Source organism: Varroa jacobsoni, unplaced genomic scaffold (genome assembly GCF_002532875.2).
Source record: "Varroa jacobsoni isolate VJ856 unplaced genomic scaffold, vjacob_1.0 scaffold_305, whole genome shotgun sequence".
Classification (NCBI taxonomy): Eukaryota; Metazoa; Arthropoda; class Arachnida; order Mesostigmata; family Varroidae; genus Varroa; species Varroa jacobsoni.
This window is the reverse complement of record NW_019213207.1, coordinates 56,237-79,007: the sequence shown is the minus strand read 5'-3', so window position 1 is coordinate 79,007 and position 22,771 is coordinate 56,237. Positions and strand designations below refer to the sequence as shown.

Sequence of the window (22,771 nt, the reverse complement as noted above, 5' to 3'; positions counted from 1 at the left end):
TGCATGGCCGTCCTCCGGATAGACTTCCCAGACATGCGCATAGCATTCGAAACCAAGACCAAATTCAAAACTAAAACGTCTTTTGAAGACATCAAAGTAAAGACAGAGACAAAAGTGTGTATTGATATTTTGCAAACCATTCCCTTTCCGATCTCATGCTGACCTTAAAACTTTAATGTGTGTCTCGACGTCTGCGTAGGCACCCACATTGGTTAATAGACTGGAAGACAAACATACGCTAGACATATTTGCTATTGGAGGTAAATATTGAAAGTCGTCGCGGATACTTGGCTGAAGGTAAGCCGAGGATCGGGAAAGAAGAAGGTAGCAACCCTGAGTCATCCAGCAAAGTACTCCGTCAAAGAAAAAGGACAACGCCAGGCCAGTGGAAAGGGATTTAAGAAACACTGCGCTGGCCTGCCGACACCAGACATAAAACCTGCTATATAGGGATGCTATATAACAGAAACACAAATGAAAGCGAAAAAGAACGAGGAAGACAGAAATAGCAAAAGACAGCAACAGATGGTTATTTCTATACATCGGAGAAGGCCGTGGCTGTACGAGCGTGTACGTTTCCATAGTTCATAGATATGAGGTGCCATACTGCAACGATACGAAAGGCACTCAGAAAACCTTCCCCGGACGTTCGACTTCGAGCACTGGAGCTGTCTTAGACTGCCCCGCTCGGAACAGATGGGAAAATCTCGCGTTATTCCTGTCGTCTTTCAACAAGGAATGCTCAGGAAAGAAAGTTCTAGGAATGCAAGAATTGAGGTATGGATGATAGACGAGCACAGCTCAAAAAGATGGCTTTGGCGACAAAAGAAAAATCGACAAGACTCTATAAAGGCGGGTAAGCTAAAATGACAATCATCCAAAAAATCGTATTCTACGACGAGCTGAAAAGATAAAAGCGAAAAGACTGAGTAGAAATGGATAACACTATTACTGTATGGGAGAAAAGGGTGGGCAAGGCGAGCCTAACAACGGAATAGGTGATGTTTGACAATAAGAATACGGGAAGCTAGGCGGAAAACAAAGATAGGTTTATGGAAGAATGTACTTATTGTTAAAGTTACTAGAGAGAACATGATAGGTTTACGGTTTGGAAAAAGATCAGGGTTACAATTTAAGCAAAATTGAATTAAATGCAAAAAGTGATTCAAATGCTAAAATAGGTAAAGTTTTTTGCTTTTTTGCAAAAAGTAGCCTCGATGAAAGACTCGATCGAAGGAAAAGATTGACTTATAGTTTGGCAAAAAGTAGCCTTACAGTCCAATCAAGAGCGGGGGAATAAATGAACCGAGGACAACTTCAATGCAGAAATAATAGGCATATGAGGATCGTTAAAATGTACCTTCACGTGTTGTACAATATGGGTGTCATTAAACTAAATATTACTATCACATATGGTTCATAAGTGGTACACAGGTACCTGGCTATAATCGGACGCCTAGCATAATTGGCCTATATATGTTTTTATTTCGTTTATTCATTGAAGGGTGGCCTTCCAAGCCGATCTTGAAGCTTGAATGATTTAACATCTAGGCCCCAGAAGATTATTACACGCTTGATAAGTCGATATATGGGTAATCGGTCGTCAGATCTCAACTTGTCAGGTAATCGAATTGCAGTTACGTACGTGTTAGCCGTTCCGTAATTGAGACCGGAAGCGACTACAAATAGATATGGCTTCGGTTTGATGTGCCTACTTTAGCCTTAATTTCACTAGGTAGCTAACTTAACATTGCTTTATACTAGTAGTAATATACGCATTGTAGATAGTCGTATGAGCCTAAAATGAAAAACGGCCGGTTCAAACTGAACTGATAATTTGCGTGATTCTATGTAAACTATAACGGCTAAGAAGGTCAACTGTAACTTCTGGAAGTTAAAACCGATAGATGAAGCATAAACAAGATATATTCGATTAAATAAACGCGCATTCAGGCCAATCAGGTCAACTCGTATATAATGACAGGCAACACTCCACACAGCTGTAAATTACCTTTATCCAATACCATCATTACAGAACAGTGAATGCATTATAACGAAAACTACATGCATGCATAATAGAGGTCAATATGTTCCTAATTTTTCCTTATTCTTATTTTTTTTTTTTTAGTAAATTTTGCTCCCTCATTGCTTTAACAGGTATAAAGTGGACATCTTCCAACATAAGTTAAGTAACTTTTTCAAGACGAGCAAAGACCCATTTTTTTGACCATCAGCCGCCCGATCTTTCGCTGTGCTACAGACCACATTAAGTTCTAGAAATAACTGTTTTTTGTGTCGCAATTTGCCGGGCTGTAAGTAGATCTTCAGTGTCACAACGACACAAAGAGGGTCGATGCTCTGTGCCGGGATGAAAAGATCGTTATATATACAGAGGAATATACTAGTAATGCAAGTCGTACTAAATTGTGGGAAATCGATGTCTCTGATGCCCACGTCACTCGTATGGCAAATATGTACATGTTTGCTAAACATACACTTAAATTGCGTATACAGATGATCGAACAAGTTGCGGCGACCAACAACAACGGAACAGTAAGATAATATTAGAAAACACGGCGCTTAAAGTCATAAAATGGAAAAACGATCGCACCTATGGCGACTTTATTTTTATGGGGAACGTCTGCTTAGAGGATTAGAAGTGACCCGCAAAACCGTGGCGTATATTCCAGCTAACGCTCCTAGCCCGTAAATTTAATTATACAAAAAAGTTGAAATTAAAAAAGAAGTCCCAATATGCTACTTCTAACTGATTTAATCAAGAAGAACTTACAAGACTATCGTTTATATGCCCGATTGAAGACCATCGCTTGGCAAACCGGAGTACGCCAATCCTTGCAATGGTCCTGGCACAACCGACAGCTAATCTCATAGACGAGAGGTTACTATATTTGACCCTAACCTACCATTAGACGCAAGTCTGAGAAGTTTTACCTCTTCCCCTGACGAGCATCTTTTTTGCTTATTCAGCAGTACTAATGTCCGAGCTAGCAATGTTCTAACACGGCTAACATACATAAATAGAACTTGTTTCCGACACCGAATAACAGCGTATATCTAATTAAGAACCCCTGTTATACCGCTGGTGTCTATAGCCTTTCAACCTGGTATGTACGTGATGGACTATTAAGTAGTAATAAATTAATAGCCCTATACTCCAGATTCGTATATATATCGAAATATTCAGACTTAATCTGGGCCGTTTTTAGCGGCATGTTTGTCGGAGCAGGCATGCGTTCGTCCGCTACTCTTATTCACAGAAAAATATTGGGCTTTTGAGAGAAAAGCCACAAATTAATTACGGCAGGCGCGGGTGCGTGGAATATGAGGGAAAATCAGTATTTGTGCAACGTTTTCGCGCTAGAAGAGCCTACGCAAACACTATGGATTGTTTTGACCGTGTCAGATCAATGGTCTACGATGTTAATAGCCTTCATGCGGTTCACAAAAACTCAAAGAGGATTTCCATAAGAAATGTCTCACTGGAAAGACTTGCATATTAGTCACACAAACAACGTAAAGAGCTGTCTTCGATAACTATGGGTTTTTTTTTGATGGGAATTAAAATCTGTTTCAAGGATAAGACAATCTGATTTTCTAGATTTTACTACTACTACTTTTATCCTAGATATTCCCCCCCGAACATACCGTCACCCGAACCATCGAATAACTCAAACAACTAAAAAAAATACTGAAACTGAATCACTAAAGCGGTAGGTCCGATAATGCAAAACATTACCAGCCACACCGAGATCATTTCAGCGTGATAATAAAAGTTATTATAACACGTATAAAGCAAAATTGTCAAAAAAAAAAACGACAGCTGCATAGAATTTAAGGCTAGGTAGAGACAGAGCAAGCTTGAACTCGGCGCAGGTCACAATGAAACACCAAACAAAATTCGCCAAGTAACAGCCAAAATAGTTATTCTCATTTTATTTAACATCTATTTATTTAACAAGTATAAAAACACTTCTTGGGCTTGGGCGCGTTTCATGCTACTGCCCCCTGACCAGGACATGAGCGTCGCCTAACCCTAATAGTTATCCACCCGTAAAACAACCAGAGCCGTATTGTTCGCATTTAGGCATTCCTATACATAATTCCCAAACCCTCTTTATTGTACCTGAGATGTTTTTTTTAATATATATATTTTAACGGACGTAGTTCATTCTTCTTCAATTTAAAGCTTTGCTTGCCTTATGGGTTGATTTGCCATTTCAGCCGATCCCGGTTTCTGAATCCAATTTATGACAATTTGAAGTGCTTTCCTCTTTTTTTTTTGGAAACGGAACAGGAATTAAATGAACTAAATGAATGAATTAAAAAAAACAACACAAGCCGGAGGAAACAATGATTTTTTTTGCTGAAGAGCACCAGATTATCGGATTTATTAAAAAAAAAAAACAAAAAAGAAAGCGGGTCAAGTACAATATCGTTTTTTATTGACCACTGAAATAGCGGGCTGGAAAGTAAACATAAGCATTATGCTTAAATGAGCGACATGCTAGTCAAACAATATTTTCCAGAGCCGAGCTTAGTTGTTAACTGTATTAACTTAAAAATAGCATTAGAGCACCAACTCCCTGATTTTCCTTGCTACAACACAACTTAGGTGGACAAGAAACTTCTATAACACCAGATATCTTTATAATGGCTTTGTAAATTCTGTGTAAGTGTCTATAAATTTCTAAATTTTTCATCTTTATACCGTGTCTCAACGTAGGCACAATATTACAGTCACGTTATAGTATTAGAGTCCTATAAATGGCTTTTAATAAATTTTATCTTTGAAGAGCCTTTCAACCACTTCCTGATATCCCGACCCTTACGTACGTATTGGAATTTTTCTACACCATAAACGACGTTTTGCAAGACCCTTTACTTTTCGATGTCGTTATCTCCGAATAGATATTTAAGCCTCCGTTCTAATCGTGAAATCCAACGACTAACGGCTAGCATGCAATCACTCAGAATAGGTCGTGTAGATCGTGTCCGACTTTACACACGTTCCGTACCGTGGTGCGTCCGCTACAGGTGTCTGCACTGACGTTGGGGTCCTTGGTGGAACGATAACTTATTAGACCGCGCTAATTGTTGCTTCACTATGAGTTTTCGTTAATAATATTTTTCCCACGGGGAATTCGGTAATGAATTTCATTGTTATTACTGTTATTATTATGACTATTAATCTCACAACTATTGCTACTATGACTGATACGGTGATAGGCATTCAAGCGAAGTAACGGTCTTCCATGTAACCAGTACGTCCCAATACGACAGTTTAGACCCGTAAGCCACCCAAGTTTGCAAGGCGGTCAGCTAGGCCAATGTTTCGACATTTAATACCCAGATATGTTAGAAACCCAATTGTTTATGAAATGGGGGTGCAACCTGTCTCACGTAATCGTTATACCCCCCAAAAGGGGCTGGGTGTTGCATTCTAATGCTACATATTTCTCCATTTCAGACACCATCCCTTGACATTTTTGTGTGGTAGATTAAAAAATCCGTCTGTGATTTTCCCACGTGTCAGTGTAGATAGTGATTTCTTTCTGTCATCGCTGTAGACGTACGTGGCTCCGCCATCAGTCCTAAGTTGCCAGTATATTTTGCTATCGTTTCTCTTACATTGCCTGTGCGATGGTTTCTTTCGACAAGCGTATTTCACTATTAAGTAGCTAATTCAACTCTAATGGCAAAACACCTACCTGTAAATCTCGTTGTGCAGCTATACTGTATGTAGCTTTATTTGACTGTGTTTAAAATTTCGCTAAATTAAATTGAATACATTTAAACTTCGAAATGTCTTTCTTGAGCGTGCGACGTGGAGAAGATCCCTTCAATTCTACGTCTTTAATAGACAGACCTATTTTTTACGCTAGTTTAGAGGTTTTGAATACTTACAACGATGCTAGAAAAAAAGAAACAAGCAAAGACTGTTACGGTCTTTGCTTGTTTTTTTTTCAACATCTTTCAAAAACAACAACAACAACAACAACAACGCGATAGATATTAAGCAATGCACGATTTGTTGGTTCGAGACCATCTCCTTCCAGTGTTGAGGTGAGACAAATCACTTTACTGTGTTTTTCACGCATTTAGCTGTTTTTTTTTTTTGCCATAGGTAACCAAAAGCACAAACCAGCACTTCCTTAAGTCTAATCGGAACTGGCATATGAAATAAATTTGATCGACGCTAGGATTTAACCGGAATCATTACTTTATGTAAATCTGATCGATGGGAGGCAACAGAAATAAATTGCTGATGATTAGAGTCATCCCTTAACGAGATACATGGTTTGGTGGCTACCCGGTGTCGTCATATGGTAGAGTAGCGAGCCAAATTTCTGGATAATTGCGAAATGTATGGCTTTCATTGAAGCTGGAAGCGTCTTACAGGGTTCTGGTGGATAGATTATTGGATATCGGTCGGGGGTCATGACATCTCTTCGGTTTCACTCTAATGCACTTGGCACAAAAAACCCACTTTAACCGTATAAGGATCGTTTACTTCAAGCAAAAAACATACGAATCTATCATAAAGTATCTTAGTGATAGCCAAACGTCACAGCCACACTTTTTCACAGAGGTGACGCTGTCTGCTTAGTCGAGAGTTGAGAATAATTTATATTCTATTACTAAATTATTTTTATTTATTATATTATATATTATTGTAGATCTAAAAAATATTATTAAATAAAATATATTGAATATTCGTACAACGTCAATTAGGCGCTCTTCATAATGTCTCATGACGCTACGAAGGAAGCACCAACGCGTGGTGGTTTCGTGAGTAGTTTTTCCGCCTCATTTTTTGTAGATACGTATTGGTCTAGGTTCGAATCCAGGCATAGACAGATTTTGCCGTGAAGACTGAGAGCCGACCACCCAGCCATCTGGTGGAATATTTAATGGCTATAACACTGGACGAAACACAGAGATGCGTATTGGACCTCTGGACAAGAGCAAGACGAAAAGTGATCTCAGGGGACGTAAAATCTTTGGGGAAACGTCTTGGCGATGGTCTGACGGTGTTTTAAATAAAATCTTAACTGGAAAACAGAATGGTTCGCGGTTTAAAAAAGTAAAATATTTTGGTGCCACTTTTATTTAACCTAAAATATAAGATAACTGTCGAAGTATAGGCTTTGGCGCGTACTTTTATTAGGTAGTTGTATAAATGTTCTATGAAATGCCACCAAATATATTTTATGCGATAATTGCCAGGATGTCTCTCTTCCTTATACATATATGCGTCTCAATTGGGTATTTTCTCATGCTCCGTTTCGGAAACAGTACCTAGACAAGAATTCATGTTGCAACGATATTGTCTGCACGCAGAAAAAGTCTGACATGTCATTCCTGACACTCATGTCTGTTGAATATAATCATCATTCACTGCGATTATAACTTTAATTCGGAACTTAAATTACTGACTAAACATTTTCCATTTTTTTTTCCGACAGTATATTAATGTCGGACAATGTTTTTCAGGTAAAATCAAAGCAAACGTTCCAGAATAATAAGTATGCGCCATTTTTATTTGTGACTTTTGATTATTTATCTGATCACCTCACCACAGATGAACCTTTGTGGTTTTTAGACAAAAAATTGTAACAATATTGTCATATTTACAGATCTTCACTGAAACTAAATTTACATTATTAAGAGGGTTCTCCTCCAGGTTGACACATAGAATAATTGGATGGTAGAAGATACAGCAGATGCATTAAAATCTTCGACAAAGTTCTGTGAAGCTCTGAAGCTAGCTAAAGATGTATACAGTCTGGCATTGCGATAGGGGAAAACGGCGCCTGATTTATTTACTATCTCTAAACGATATATTTCAGTGTGCGGCTGTAACTTTATAAATTGCTAACAGTAAAGATCTAAGTCAATCGCTTACCTAAACGTCAGCAATTGATAATACACGACTCCATTGCAACTCCATCAATCAGACAATAGCATTTCCTTTGGCGTCAATCGGCTTGTTCCTACAATTTGTCTTTCTTCGTTCTTTTTTTTTTTGTTTCTATGCGAGCATTATTATCGTATATGATCCGTTTGTCCTTACATGTCTTAGAAATGGCTTGATTTCATTATGTTTCTGCATTGAAGCTTACGATCAAGTTATATCATCAAGACTATATTAATTTGTATCATACGCAAATGGCGAGCTTCTTTTGTAGCCAGCTTTCTTCAAATAAGTGAAAGTTGTTTGATGGTAAATGTTTATTGCTCGCCAATATGATGACTATTCATGTGTCAGTCCTGCTCAACTTTGGCGACCATTTCATTAGCTACTGCTGTAGTTGGTCGGCCGCTATGAGGACATCTTTTCCACCGGAATTTCCAAAATAGAGGCAACAGAGGCATCCTTGTGATAACCCATCTTGGTTATGAGTAGCACAGATATTTCTATGTGCTAAAGTTATAAAATACAGTAAATGTTTGTAGAGATTTTATTTCTTTGTGAGACGCTCTATCTAAAATCTGAATGAAGACGTCCCAACATTTTTAGTACATCTACTAATCTCAGCTTTCAAAGGACACCAACGTCGATCCGAAGTAGCCCATATTTTGTTGCTCTGAGAAAATGAGCGTGAACGAACAACGTTTTATCTGTCAGCTAAAAGCTTATAACATGATGTGGTACCATGAGGTCAATTTCTGTTTAGCGGTATCGTTACCTCGCTAAGAATTTCAAGGATACTCCGCGATACGACAATGAAGACAAGGCTGTAAGCGTGTGATTTTTTCGGCTTCGTACTAATAAGTCATCACCAGGTTAAACGGCATACCACGGTTATTGGCCGAGACTATCTGATCTTTCAAAAGGAAAGAACTTTTCTTTCTTGTATGTGTGCGCGTATTTTCTTTCACAGTTACCGTGTCAATCGTTTTTTAAATCAGTTGAAGTCGCTTCTCAAGTTACGTGGCTGAAACTCTTGAATGAAGACGCACTGTACAATTATTTCTTTCAGTTTATAGCTATTACATTAGATTAGCTACTATAACAATATAGAAATAGTCATCAGTGCATCACTTTGATGCATGAAGTAGCGTCGACTTAGTGCGGTGTTTACTTTTAAACGGTAGCATCTTGCCGCAGCAACCGGAATCGATTACGGAACTAAAGATAAGAACTTGTGGGTGTTTGGTCCTACACGCTTAGGCGGATTCGTTTCGCTTCTAAATCTTAACCTAAAATCTTCTAAATGTTTAACCTAAAATTATTAAATAATATAAACTCAAGCACCGTCTCTAATAAAACACTCTGTCCCGTCCTGTTCAAGTTTTATTTTTGTATAACCCGATGCAGTTAGATCGAATGGTGTCAAATCAGTGATTTCGTAGAGGAAGTCATTAGAAAATATTCACGGCTCCACTGCAACATCATTCAGCCTCTGAGCGGCCATTAACTCGCAATTAATCACTATCTTGATACTGCCGTGGATGATTTTCGACCCAGAGCGGCTCAGAAGCCTTCACGATCCTAAAACAATGAAGTGAGCATACTCGGCCCCGTTTAGATTTTGCGCGCCGAAGTAGATTTTGTATTGTGTAAGATCTTCCACGTATCATATCGTCTAACAGTTGCGCCTGATGCACGTATATTCATAGGGCTTTGTAAAAAGCACAATTGATACTCGCTTACGAAAGCTGACGTCCGATTTCTGGACACTGGCAACGCTCTAAGTGTTTAGTTAGTCTGACTTCAGCGATTTCACGTTTAACTCTTGAGGCCGAAATTAATTTTTATGCGATACATTACGAGCACAACGAGCTATGAAAGAAACTAGACTTGACAAAATGCTGTACTTTAGAACGGAAAAATAAACAATCAACGTCAGAAAAACACGTCATAATCAACAGATCATATAAGATATTTCACAACCACACTTAACTCAAACTGTACTATATGAAAATTTGATTTATTCCGTCACTGTATCTGCAGATCCGAAAACGTACTCTGTCGTACAAACTGAATAGACTATAAATTGAAGATCCGAAACAAATAGCACTTGAAATGTGTTTGTTTCCACTAAAGGAGGCCATGCCCGTAATGGAGATTTTATTTTGAAAATGAATGGTTTGTGGATCTCAAGAACTTTTCTACATCCCGGCAAAAGATTTAGCACCATTTTCGAATGGTATCTTGTGGAGACTGTCTGTTCCTTTTGGATGGCGGAAAACTAAAGGTCTGTTAATGCTGGTCTGCTTTTCGCAGCAGATTCCCCGCCATTACGACATCTGAAAGTTAGGATCGATATGTATATGTCAGATCTAGTCGATCTGTAGAGGTTTTTTGACCCTTAAGCTATTGGGCCAAACTCTACTATGCCAACTATGCAAGACTATTTAACATGTTGGTACATAAGACGCACGTGTATCATCAACAAACGTCGCCCAAATTAAAATTGTATAAAGCATATTAAAGTATATTTGCCAACAGAGAGCATGTAAAACTTACGTATAACTAACCGAAGATCGTTGCTTTCGCCAAAGAGTCTCGCCAAAAGGTCAAAAGAAAAAAAATTATTAATTATACCACACAATTGCACTGCCTTTGCTAAATTATCAATACTTATAGTCCTGATTCTTCCTTAGTGGAATATTTTGTATTATTAAGCTAATGAAAAAGCTGTCTGAACACATTGAAATAACAATTTTGAACATAATAATAAGAACTTATATGGAAATAACTTTTATCCCATAACTGCGATGTCATCACGGTGTATTACGTTAACAGGAATTGCAACTTTTAACGAGGCAGCAAACGCTCTACCTGACGCAGAGGAAAATCCGTTACGCTTTGAAGATGGGTAAGTATAGAGCACGAAGTCATCAATCTTAGACTTATTTAAGGTTGGTGAAATCAAACGGTAACTATGTACAAGTTTTCCGAGTTATTGCGGTCTACTCAGAAGTTAAACAAAGTTCAGTATAGCAGACAGAGTTGGCGACGGAGAACTCTAGCATATAAAATGGATCCGATAGAACGGATATTTAAATTCTGTCAAAATGTGACTGCCTAAGATGTTCAGTTACTTTACGTTTATTGGAGAAGAAGCGTTAATGTGAAACGTAGAGCGCTCCTGAGATAAGCTAGCTTCTAGGAAATATCAGGTATTTACCTACGTGAGCAATATTCAGACAAACAACAAGACGACCTTTCATTTGTGCAAAATCAATTAAACCTGGTCAATTAATTATAAATTGCTCGATAAACCATTCACGTATATCCTGCTCTAAAAGTACAGCCCGATACCCTGCACAGGGCAAGTTAATCACTGTCAAATCCATTAATTTTAGTTAATTCAGTTTACTTTTTAGCTGCTCGACAAACATCTGCTAGCTCCACGGACCTTACAATTCTATGACAGAATAGCTGGCTACTCATGAACAACTGTCGTCGTTGCATGATAGTTGTACGGAAACACCTACACACCCTCTTTCTATCGAACGGTTATGCCCCCTGTGGGCATTCACGGCACACCCATCTGTGTCATAATGGCAGATCTTTACCTAAGTCGCCCCTTAACGCTCGCTCGCTGATCCTTTGAAAGGGAAGGAACAGATAGGCTGGCCAGTATACATAGCACAATCTGCATAATGCAGGCGTTTCTGCGCTGTGATACCCAACTATCCTCGCGCCAAGTCGTCGTGAACGGCACCGCTCATCTTGTTGACTATTGGCCTCTGCTGTGAGTGTTAACATCCCTCGTCGCTATCGTCGTTATAGCAGCAGCCGACGAGAGCTCCCTCTCCCAAGTGGCGCCAGCTGGGGCAAACATACGACAGTAGTAGTGGTAGTAGTAGTAGTAGTAGTAGTAGTAGCAGCGGCGAGCCGACTGGGAAGGACCACTGGTGTCTGTGCGACAGACTTCGCTTGCAGCCGGTCGGACACAGTATCAGTCTGCGAGGAGACCGATGAATCCTGCTCCTGCACTCACCTCCTCTTCCTCGTCCGATCAAACAGGCCAGAGTGAGCTCCCAAACGAACTCGTGATGATGTAAACAAATCGCGTGAGCATCGGGCAACCAGACAGCAAACTTCCCTGTGCCTGTTGTAGGTAGGGTTTGCTGCCCAGCTTCTGTTTCGACTATAGTGAAGCAGCGGTGTGACGACCGGAAAAATCAGCGACATGACTAGTACGATTGTTATTAGATTATTTGACCACTGCTACAACGGTTGTGTCTGTTACTAGTTGGTATAGACGGTTCCGTCAATTCGCGCTCTCGACTAATGCGTTTTATTGAGCCTCTAGGCGACGACATGGCGTCAGTATCACTCGATCGGCGCCCGTTCTATCGCAAGTAAGCGGCAATTGGGCTAATACAACAGAAATTCTTAGGAGAGCAACAATACAGCGGAAGACTTAAACCACGGAGGGGAAGAATTGCATCGACCGGCGATAGCAGCACTTGCGTTTTGTGGGTAACATTTGCTATCCAAAGGTTCGATTTTGCCTGGCCTGGACACGCCAGCGTTGGAAGATTAGGTCACCGTGGTGGCGCCTAGCATGCAGGACCTCAATTACAGTGCTATAATAGTCGCGAACGAGATAATCGTTATTCGATAGATGTGAGTTGGTCTAACAGCGTACGCTGGTTGACTAGGCCGTTGCAAGATTGGCATTTAGGTTCGTGTTTTCGGTTATTAGGACGTTTTTTTTTGCTGCTTGCCAAAGAAGCTACGTTGAAATCTATAGGCCGCTCTATTCGAAAAAAGTGGACGACAAAATGGAGGACATTAGAGAAGCGCCCAAATGACAGTAACATCAAGTGTTCTATAAGGCTAACAATTGTCAGTTTCATCTTACTCGCAATGTTGTGACAGGGTGCGGATCGGGTGCCGGCGGGTATTTATATGGCATTCCGTTGACGTAGTGGGTAAACCCACCATAGCCGCAGAGTACCCATATTCGAAAGTGGGGCACTCCAGCACACTGTGCATTCGCATGAGAATTGTCCTGGAGTACTTATACTTTCTTCACTGGCGGAATTGACCGTTTTCTACAACTGAATTAAGGAGAGCGCCTATCACGTGCGGTGAAACGAATAGTTTTCGTTCGCTTTGCCTCGAATCACAATTCAGCTCACGGAAGCAGCGACCGGAGAGATTCTCATTATCGGTATGTACCGCAACTACCGAGTGTGGTTAGGTTTAGATATGGACAGTTTGGTCTTTCTAATTTAACTTGGCTTGGCACGAAAAAGAGACGCTAAATAGATACGATACATTCGAATATTTTGTACTTGGACGATGTGCTTCCGTGGAAATGCGTGTGTTTACACACGCGTTAAATTCCCTTGAGCAGAAGCATTCTCTAGACTTGCTAGAGGATCTACGTATTTCACATTTGACGGTACCATGATGATGGTGATGATTTCTGTAACGCCAACTCTTCATAACAATCGTTCCTAGTTTAGTATTCGATCGAACAAGCAATGACCATCACCAGTGAATCATGTAGATAATCATGCATTGTTGTTGGGCTTCGTTTTCGCTTACATTGGTCGTTGCTTCAGTCGTTTAGACTGAACAGAGCGGTGCCTTAAAATGGTGCCTCATCCACAAAAAGCATATGGCTTTTTTACTATTTAATTATCCCAACGTCTGTCTGTTATGTCTGCGTTTAATCACCTCTTATAGATCACAACTGCCCGTAATGTTTGTCTTCACATTCGCTGAATGGCTGGTCCTGTTCTTTCTTCATCGTAAATGTGTAGGTAGAACTTACGGCCTGATTAGGTAGACAGTGCGCTTTGGGCTTGTCTATTTAATTTAGAAACATGTGGTGGTCTAGGTTCGAAACCGGGCCTAAACGCGCCTACCTAGCGTTGCGTTTTGCATTTTTTTTATCTCTACTCCCTGCTGTACCCTCCTCCTATGAAACCTCGCACTGTTTAACGGCAGAGTCAACAAAAGTGAGGGCAACTTTTGTTGTGAAACGTTTGCTGCTGCCGGATGTGTACGATATGGCTGCCATCGCTCTGGCCAATGCCGATGTTGCTGGAACCGATAATTATGTAACGCTTGTTAGTTAAATTAGATCAGGTCATACACTGGATGCGCTATATATGGATTTGCGAAATGAGCTTCTTTGTTGAAAGCTATCATATGTAAATTCTACACCGATTGAAATGTCCAGCCCTCTGTATCCCGTCGCAGTGAGCCAAATTCACAGATCGCCAATGAGCTGCAAAATGTAGACATAGGGATTCATCGAACGTTTCGTTAGGGATGGGCCACAAGCCATTTATTAGTCAACGTTAAGCGACAATGGCGACGAAATTTTCTGGGGCTTTTGTCGTCTGCTGGTGCTGAGTCATCAGCTGGTTTACGCAGTTATTGACGGAGTACATAACAGTCGATTAGGACGCCTTGCCTGTCAGCAGCGCCACTCGCTGCCGCATTCGTCTAAACCTTTCAGCTAAGATAAGTTTAAATCGGAGCGACATTTACCGTTCCGGGGGTAACATCGACGCTCCTACAACTTATCATTCAAGCAGATCATAAATAATGTACCGTGATAAGCTGGAGCAACGCTGACTAGCTCCGTGAGCCAATAAACTTGTATAGCAGCCGCTGCAGCTGTAAGTATGAGAGACATATGCATCTATACAAACTTTTATCAATAGTAGAGTTTTTCTCAAGATCGTTGCGTCTTATGAAAGCAAGAATGCTATAGATCCATAAGGTACGCTTCATGCATATGCCATCTTTTATTTCATATAGCATATATCGAACATACAAAGTCGCCGTTCTTAACTGCCACTGAGTTGTCACGTCGACGTCATGAACATGCTTCTTCTTCGACCAGGCTTCGTGTAACCATATGATCCTTTCGTAACAAACGAAACACAAAGAGGCCTTTTTTTTGCACTCACTAACTGCAGAGCCGACAGAACTCGGGCCGAGAAGTGTGGCCTTTGACACACCCAAGAACGTTGTCATACTTAACAGTGTGCAGGATCAGCTTAAGTTCCGTACATGTATCTTGCAGGTTTAAGATTAAAATTCGTCACGTAGGCGCTCAATTTTTTTTCTGCTCTGACAGCGCGGACCTTGACGCTGCGGCCGAAAGTAGTTCCGATAAACTATGCATATGTGTAATAAGTGGATTAGTAATAATTTAAATGAATTAATCACAAACTGATAAGTAGTTCGCAGCGCTCATATAGATGGCCTCAAGCTGTTGCGATACTCTGCGAGCGTTAACGTTAGCAAAAGCAGGCACTGAACTCTGATATGTTTTTCGCTGGTTGAGCACGGTTTAATGGAAGCATGCATCGAATATGTAATGCTGATTATTGAATCTTCCCAGAAAACAATAACGGCAAGTTATTTAGCGGTATTCATCACATATGCACATTTAAGATGTGGCTAAAAAAGCTATAGCACATAGGGATAACTGAAGCCGAAATAACCGGATGTATGAAGAAATGTCTAATGCATTCGTTATAGATTAGAGAACTCTAGCTTTCATTGATAGGCCATCGTCATCGAACGTGTAACAGGTTATTCGGTCCATTGGGGGAGAAGGGCGATTAGCCAAGTGCAATTAGGACTTTAGTCGGTAGTATCGATCTCACTTGGTCATCCATGGTCGCCGCCGCTACCCTGATGAGATTCAATTCTCCGGCTATAATAATGACGTGTTTGTGATGGAGCAGTGGAAATATGATTTCCTGGCAGACTTCTTCGGACGAACGACGAAACTGGATGTACATACACCGCCTCTGGTGCTGGATAGAGTGAGCTATCTGAAACGATGATTAAGCTAAGGCAGTGCCAAATGTAAAACTCGGAACATTTACCTAGATGTAGTAATTATATCGAAATTTTTTGCGTTATCTGGTGTTAGCGCGACGAAGCAGTTGAAATGGCTAAGTTTGGGCGTGGCGCTAGAAGCCATTGATTTGTGTTTATGGTGAGACGTATGATTTTGCCACAACGATCTAATCTTACAAGTTTGATATGACTAAATAGAGTAGATTGAATTATATTTGGCTGTTAGTTTTCCACCTATACTCTGTGTGATCGTTCGATTTGTTTGGCTCACATCCTAAATATTTGCGTAGATCTTCTTGTCACAAGTATGCTGGGAAGATCTTATCTATTCAAAAGTTGTTATTATTGTTGATATATGACTGCAAAATTTCCGGCGACATAGAGGCTGATCATAGCGACTCATTCAATATCAGCAAAGCGATTTTTTTAACGCCTTTTTCATTTACTAGCGAAGCCAAGGGTACACGTGTTTGCATGCTACCTATTGACGGTATACCTATATCTGAGGCAAAGGAAAAATTTGATTTTCGTTTACGGTAATTTTCAAAATGTGTGCTGCCCTCCTACTGTTTGCCTCCTTCTTCAGACAAGTCATTTTGAAGTTCGACAATTTTCTAGAAATTTTTTCCCGAACCACCTTGTCAGAGCGCTACGTCTATATAAACAGCATAAACGCAGTTGCGTTCATCTCTCTCTTGCTGTATTTGATTCCCAGATGACTAAAAAATCCCTGATCCTTTTGCAAGTTGCTGCCGGCAGATCTACGCGTTATGGAATATTGCGACTCACTGGCGAGGACACATGTTTTCTACCGAGCGGTGAGCCCATAAACTAACGATTTTACTTATAAAATACCTTACTTAAGTTCTAGTCCAAATTGCTACCCATTTTCCCCGCTGTGTTTTGCATTTCAAAGGAAATACCCAAAAAATTTCCCAAAAATTGTCCTTTTTCCATCCACACTCTCAAACGTAATTTTTCAAATGAACATATTCTTCTATTCATTAACATCTTCCAATTCGGAGCCAATTCCGTCTTTTGTTTACACTCGAATCTCATTGTTCGGTGACGATGATGACGACGCAAAAGCGCAGTCCTTATCAGACATCTACCGACATGGATATATCGGCTCCATAAACACGGCAAGCGTCCATGCACTACGCAGTCTGTACGAACCTATGATCATTCTGTATCAAATGGTCGAGGATGAACGACGTCACCCGTGATAGGCCTGAAGCATCAAAGCGACAACTTCCACGGTGGCGTGGGATCAGTCCGGGAGATCCTGAACTATAGGGTAACCGGTTCCAATACTGTAAGGAACATGTGAACTAATCTGATCCTGCACTTGTACATTTATCAATAACGCTATTATTATTATTATTATGAATCGTGAAAGCGTGCGTTTCCACGGTAACAGACACATGAGGCAGGGTTATTCTACCCTACCATTGTTCTGTAATTGATAATACTGCACGGCTCGAATAATTTTTGTAAAGGTACGCCGAGTTCTTGCTATGCAGCGTCTAGTGCGTGCCGCACTAGACGCTGCATAGCAAGAATAGAACAGGGAATAATAGGGAAATAGGGAAAAATAGACATGTCGTCGATTTTCTTGTGGTTTGCACTTTTTGGGCTTTTTACATTTTTTGGATAAGACGCCCATTAAAGCGCTTTGCGCTGGTAAGTGATGCATTGCTTGTGAGAGACCTATGGCTATCCTTTGGTCTCTTACCTCTCTGCGCATATGGTCACTGAATAAGTAGAACGATGAGTATTAAGATATCTTAGAGAAGATGCAGAAAACGATCGCGGAATTTTCCTTTGTGAAATTACCCGAGTTTTATTTAATTAACGAATACACTTAGGTTATAAACACATTTGATCAGATGGTTAATGCAGAATGACTTTAATACAAACTGAGAAGCAAGGATGACCAGTAATTACATATTTACACCTTGCTACGTCTTAGGAGATGTTTACAATGTCGGAAAGATTCGTTTTTCAGATAAAGAAAAAGAAGGAGAAGGGTAAATAGACTGCGTGTCGCTCATTTTTATCGCTACGACTCAAGTTTTCATGTTCTGTCTGATTGTTTTGTCACACAGTTTGATTCGAATAATCGTGTGGTGAATTTCCATTGTCTTACAAGGCTCTAAGCTGCTCCATGGTACACCTTCTTCTAGTTTCTACTATTGCATTTGTATGGTTTGGAAAAGGATAACACGAGATTAGAAAAAAGCGGATACTTTACACAAAATGGCCGTTGTATTTTTATTATTGGTGTTATTATTATTATTTGCATTATTATACGCCGAGTACTTAATAGCAAATTATTTAAATAAATGAAGTTTAATGAACTTAATAATAATTATGAAGCAACGATTGCTGGAAGTGAATATTTGGGGAGTGGTGATTTTCATTATCGATTGACTCTGTTACGACCACCTTTCTGAACGCAGATCACCATTGTCACTGATAGCATTGAATTCAGAAGGCAGAGACTATGACTTTCAACAGTATTTAGAAAATCAAACGACGAATGAACTCACTAATCATAGCTTTATAATTTCACGTCTGCTACAATTGCTACGCATTGCTTCAAATTCAAACAACAAAAGCTGATTCGTCTGCTACAGTTGCTACGCATTACTTCAAATTCAAACAACAAAAGCTGATTCGTCTGCTAGTAGCAATAGTTTCCTTTTGCTGGAAATCTGACAGATGAGTATCGACATCTGGAACTTTGTCACTTCCAGATGCATGGTCCACGCATAAATATGTAATTCCAATAATAATCGAATACGATATTGACCATCTTAACCATAATCTAGTTTCACTTTGCCTGTCCCTATCTGGTATAACTATGTAAGTTCTATATTTGTACTCTTGGAAATCAATTTAGGCAAAAACCATCTTGCCGTTGCCGGCACCCGTTGGGCTAAAGATGTGGCATAAAAAAAAAGGCCTGTTTGTAATATGGTACTATTGCAGTGTTGAAAATGTATTCTCCGTTCGTAACTGCTTTGCTCTCTGACATCCGTGCATTGCTGACGTTAATGAACTAACTTCTTTTACGGGTTCGACTGGAACAATGTATGCGTTAAGCGGTGATGACTATTTCGTGTGTAAGGTTTTCGATATATCTCTTGCTCCCTTTGGCTGACATTACACAAAAAATAATATTTGAAGAACAGAAATAAATAAATCTATATATGTATATATACAGCACCTCGTCTCGTTTCTAAATTCGAAGCTCGCAGCTAGAAGGTTAGATGCCGCTGTCACTATAAACAGCAGCCGGGCTGAGCTCACAAAAGCTGAGACGCTTATTCAGCTATGTTTACGCAGTCATTGTTACATCTTGCAATCTTCAGTCGACTTCAGCCAGTCGTGTCTCTGGCCCTTCTTCGGCTACCGCTGAAATTCTATCTGGGCCACGTTAATCAGTATATCACTAACTATTACTCGTTGTTAAAGGTAAAGATAAATTTTACAACCACTCGAGCGATTGCGAAGTTACTTGACCTGCTAAATGCTGAAGTACGTACGACGTTAGTCTCCTTCATCAGGTCGTATATGCGGCTTGATAGCGTTGACCTTGTCGTGTGTCGTCGCTTACGACTAGCGGCGCTCGAGCAGCGCCAAATAAAAGACTAAAAATAAAATAAAAGACTAAAAACGTTGTCTGCCAATAACAACAACACCACTAACAACAGAACGGTTTGTGTTGGTGAATATGTGCAACTGAATAGAGGCGGACAGCAGGATCTAATCGAGCTTGAACCCGGATGTTTGTGTGCTGACGGTTTTCTATTATGTTTGAGCGTGTGTATTTGGGATATAGCGGTGCATGGAACTATGTTAGTGTTTTGCGTTCGTATAAATTCTTCATAAAAATATTTCCGCAGAATAGAGTGAGTAAGCAGATGCTGTGTATGTTTGTGCAGTCCTTAAGCACAGGCGATTCCCATCGAAGGAGATATTGAAACGTGTTAAGCTGTCACAAGAGAATCCGACAGACTCTGAAACTGAGTAACTTTTGAACTGCGCGAAATATTTCAGTTTTCTTGAAGTTTGCAAGTTGGGTTGACTTTCGATAAATGAGTTCAGAAGGAAACGCACCTTTTAAACTCGACAGTCATTATTTAGCGGTCTAATTTTTATTCCTCGAACGTCGCAGGGCTGCGGAAATTAACGGAAGTTTAGTGAAGACATTAACGAAAAAATGCCGTAAGCAAAAGCACAGTACAGATGGTCCAAGAATGGAGACTAGACTGACAAAAGCTACTGGGGAGGTGACCAGATGTCATGGCCTGAAGAACAAACGCACTGCCGCAATTAGGGAGCTTTTCATAAATGCAAACTTTAAAGTCTAGTGATTTGCGTCGGTCGTTTGTGAGTTGGCTCCAGACCAGTTGAATATGTGTGTAATATATCTCACGTGTAATTTGCAGAACTTTAATGAACAAAAAACCCGCTTGGAGCATACGGCCGCTGTCGATGAAATATGGTTTAATCCTTACCTCCAGCCGCAAAGCGTCAAGGAGAAAGAAAGGCATCGCTCCGCGGAGAAATCGAATTCAGTAACAGTGCTTAGTAGATCGTAGTACTTCCAGTGCAGATCAGGAGTCGCCTACTATGATCTGCTCGCCAAAAATGAAACGATAAATGCAGACTACTAAAAGACTCATAAATTATCGGCACGGCAATTGAGAGAACGCAGTCTGCTTACTTGATGACAATCCCAGATCTCATAGCTACGCCTCAATAATTTTCCAAATTGAGCAAAAATATATCCAACATTAATTTTAATTCGCTTATTCTCTAGATCTAGATCCGTATAATTGTGGGGTTTCTATGCCATAAAAAGAGTGACTGGTGGGCAGGCATATCCATCTATCGATCAACCTCGAAAGACCGTCGATGGAGAAAATATATATGGGAACATGAATAAGTTGCTAGATGGTTGGGACAAGCGCTTAAAAATTAAGGAGGATATTTCTAACACATTTTAAAACAAGTTTCTATTCTAGCCCAGATCGTATAAAAGTTAAATTCAATTCTAGAGTCCGCCAAATTTGCTCGTAGCAGCCTGTTAGCTTTTTATTCAATATTGATACTGTTTTTAAATATTGTATTGCGATAATTTAGTACAACTACGCAAATTAGAGAGAACATTCTCATAGTAGGTTTGGAAAAATCAACTGCTAAAGAATTTTAATTTTCTAGAGATTGCATTAGAAAGTAATTATCAATGGTAATTAAAACCATTTCCCTGCCATCATTTACCGTATTTGAATTTATAGATTATCATTTTAAAAAAAAGTTACTTTTTCCAGCTCGGTCTTCGCAGTGACTTGGCAAAGATATTTTACTGGGCCATATATGGATGCGAGTCCAGATGATCCTCTTAAAGAGAACTTGTTCTCATGTAGGATTGTTACGGTTTCATTGGAACTGCTGTAAATATAGTCCACTCAAAATCTGAGAGGAACTCTGAAAGCGCTTATATCTGTGTCTCTATTTTTATGCTTTATCAATGCATGTATAAATGGATAAGCACATATTGAGTTAATATGATTTTTGGTTTTTTTTCAACTTCCGTAAACACATACAATGAAAAATGTATTTCCATAATATCACACTTACAGAATCGCGGATGGGAATAAGGGTATCGAACTTCTAAAAGATGAAGAATACGGCTTTCGTCATCTTCACCTTTTATAGTCGTGTACTACTATACACGCAGATGCCTGGATGCACAACTTCGATATCTGTTCGGTTGACTACGAATTTTCCATAATGAAATCAGTACGATGCTGTTCTCTACGAGCTGCAAAGTGATCTCACAGGAACAAACGGTCGGCAGTGATTTGGTGGACCAGCGACCAGCGCTCCCTGGGCTGCCACCACGGATAGCTGTACTGCATCGGAAATCCATTTCAGCTAGTTGGCTAGCTCATACCGTTGGATCCCAGCACTTCTTTTGGTTTTTCTGCCATTGTTGGTGTTCAAATATCCACCGAACGGATGCTGGGCCTGCAGAGGCTTGATGCGGCCTGCGTATTTGCAAGAGTTAGTTTCTTTGAGAAGCAAACTTAGGAAAGACGACAGAGAACGCGGGGCAGGCTCATGTGATCACTGCTGTTTGACTCAAATGGGGGGTGAACGTCCTTTTTGTCATTCACCGACCGATCGTTTAGGTAAACGATTTTTTTCCATTGCCGCTGCTGCAGGTTTTCCCCAGCTTTCGTCTCCTCGTTCTTTTCTCGTTCCGGTCGCATGGTTTGCATTTAATTCCAATTGTTATTTGTGCTGTTCGCTTGAGCAAATTTCGCACTCGCCTACATTGACCGTACCAGAAAAGGGGCAAATCGGTGTGACGATGGAATTCCTTTTGGCCGAGTTGGTATGCTCCTGTTGTCTTTTCAATAAGGGAATGTCGACTGTGGATCTGGGAAATAATGTACTTATGTAGTGAGTTAAGACATGACAGTCCTATACGTTTTGTGCACTACATACTTTGGCCACATTGTGTACAAGCTAATCCAGGCAGGGGAGAAACTTTCTGCAGACATTTGTTCTTGCCGTAATGTTTTTGCTGCCGGAGCTATTGTCGTAGTTGTCGGATGTGTCGGTTCCAAGACGCGCCTTAGGATTTGTGCTAAGCTTATGATCTTCGATTTTTTTCTTCAAGGTCACGAAGCATAAAGTTTGTGAATTTTGATACAAAAGCGATCCATCCACGTTTCTGTTAGGACAGGCTAAACTAGTTAGGCTCCTATTGTTAGTATAAATAGATGCCCAAGCAAGCTGGGCTTGAACTTATGCTAGACCTGTGAGTGTATTTTTTTAAATTGCAAGAGCAATTAGTAAATAAATTATGCGTTAAGGCTTCATTTCAGTGATGGCTGTATGCCTCGTTTTTACGCCTAGTTGTAAAAG

At 40.1% G+C, this 22,771-nt stretch overlaps 1 protein-coding gene and 1 long non-coding RNA gene across 6 annotated transcripts in view; one reads left to right on the top strand and one right to left on the bottom strand.

Moving 5' to 3' along the window:
• Window positions 1–9,306: 9,306 nt before the first annotated feature.
• Window positions 9,307–11,733, bottom strand: LOC147753677 (uncharacterized). Its single transcript, XR_015310477.1, has 2 exons — window positions 10,496–11,733; window positions 9,307–10,275 (listed from the first exon to the last, which is right to left on the bottom strand). It is a non-coding gene; the product is annotated as an uncharacterized LOC147753677 (long non-coding RNA).
• Window positions 11,734–11,881: 148 nt separating this feature from the next.
• Window positions 11,882–22,771, top strand: part of LOC111259198 (platelet-activating factor acetylhydrolase 2, cytoplasmic) — a 55,123-nt gene continuing 44,233 nt past the window's right edge. For 3 of the 5 annotated variants that reach the window (XM_022831015.2, XM_086967797.1, XM_086967791.1), the window contains exons 1-2: window positions 11,882–13,160; window positions 16,539–16,641. The gene's annotated coding sequence lies outside the window, so the exon portion shown is untranslated. Of the gene's footprint in view, window positions 13,161–15,769; window positions 15,787–16,538; window positions 16,642–22,771 lie in introns of those variants that run through there. The other 2 variants (XM_086967793.1, XM_086967792.1) reach the window with 2 other exon arrangements.